The sequence below is a fragment of the Trachymyrmex cornetzi genome, unplaced genomic scaffold, assembly GCF_001594075.2.
Source record: "Trachymyrmex cornetzi isolate Tcor2-1 unplaced genomic scaffold, Tcor1.1 scaffold790, whole genome shotgun sequence".
Classification (NCBI taxonomy): Eukaryota; Metazoa; Arthropoda; class Insecta; order Hymenoptera; family Formicidae; genus Trachymyrmex; species Trachymyrmex cornetzi.
The window spans coordinates 88,544-90,080 of NW_017300125.1; the positions used below are offsets into that span (position 1 = coordinate 88,544).

The window sequence follows — 1,537 nt, forward strand, 5'->3', positions numbered from 1 at the left end:
AAATATATGTTAAATGCATAAAGAAGATATCGAATATTACATTCTTTTTAATAAAAAAACAGATACGAAATAAATGTAATTAAACAAGTATTTCATAACGCAAGATACATACGAGGGTCGTCCGAAAATTTTTTAGCCTCATCATGAAGATGGCGTTACCTACTCGTCAAAGCCATTCTGGTATTATAATCGTGATACTTACGAAAGATATCTGTGACAATTGTGGCCACTTTGGACGTTCAGTTCTTGTTTGACAATCATTTGTGTCGTCATTTCGTAAAAATGGAAAAAATTGAATATCGTGTTATAATTAAATTCTTACATTTGAAAGGCAATACGTCTACACAAATCAAAGCCGAGTTGGATGCTGTTTACGGGGACTCTGCCCCATCATTTGCCACTGTGAAAAGATGGGTAGCTGAATTTAAACGTGGACGTATCAGTTTAGCTGATGATGAGCGTTCGGGACGGCCAACAACTGCGACCACCACCGATAACATCGAAGAAATTCATCAAATAATAATGGACAACCGTCGAATTAAGATTAGGGAAATAGCAGAGACTGTTGGCATATCAAAAGAACGTGTTTGTCATATATTGACTGAAGAATTAGGCATGCGTAAGTTAACCGCGCGTTGGGTGCCGCGCTTGCTTACTCTGGATCAAAAACGCATTCGAATGAACATTTCTAAGGCCCTGTTGGAGCGGTTTAAGCGAAACGAGTCGAATTTTTTGCGTCGATTAATAACGGTTGATGAAACTTGGATCCACCACGTCACTCCTGAAACGAAAGAACAATCAAAATAGTGGACGGCGAAGGGTGAACCTTCTCCGAAGAAAACGAAGACGGTTTTATCGGCGGGGAAGGTGATGGCGACTGTTTTTTGGGACAGTCATGGAATTGTGTTGATCGACTATCTTGAAAAAGGTAAAACAATAACAAGGACGTACTACGCATCATTGCTTGACAAGCTGAAGGCAGAAATTGAGAAAAAATGACCGCATTTGAAAAAGAAGAAAGTGCTGTTCTATCAAAATAACGCACCGTCTCACACTTCGGCGGTCGCTATGGCAAAAATTCACGAATTGCGGTTCGAATTAATTGACCATCCACCGTATTCACCAGATCTGGCCCCCAGCGACTTTTTTCTGTTTCCTAGGCTCAAAGTTTGGCTCGGAGGACAGAAATTTTCATCGAACAAGGAGGTCATCGCATCCGTAGACGCCTATTTTGCAAAGCAAGACGCTCAGTATTATTTGAATGGATTAAAGGGGTGGGAGTATCGCTGGAAAAAATGTATCGACTTAAAAGGAGACTATGTGGAAAAATAAAATTGAATTTGACCGAAAAATTATTTGTTTCTACATGTCAGGCTCAAAACTTTTCAGACGACCCTCGTAAGATAGACTAAAAATGACTAAAATGGCAAACTGGATTATAGCAAAAAAAAAATTTGGCGTGCCCAGGTTGCATTAAAACGCAATATTCTAGGATCAATATGTTTTCATAGTACGGAAATTATTTGCAATATAAATT

The 1,537-nt window shown here is 39.0% G+C and overlaps 1 pseudogene; it reads left to right on the forward strand.

The window, feature by feature from the left end:
* The first annotated feature begins 300 nt into the window (after window positions 1-300).
* On the forward strand, window positions 301-888 carry LOC108768377 (putative uncharacterized protein FLJ37770; annotated as a pseudogene).
* Window positions 889-1,537: the final 649 nt, after the last annotated feature.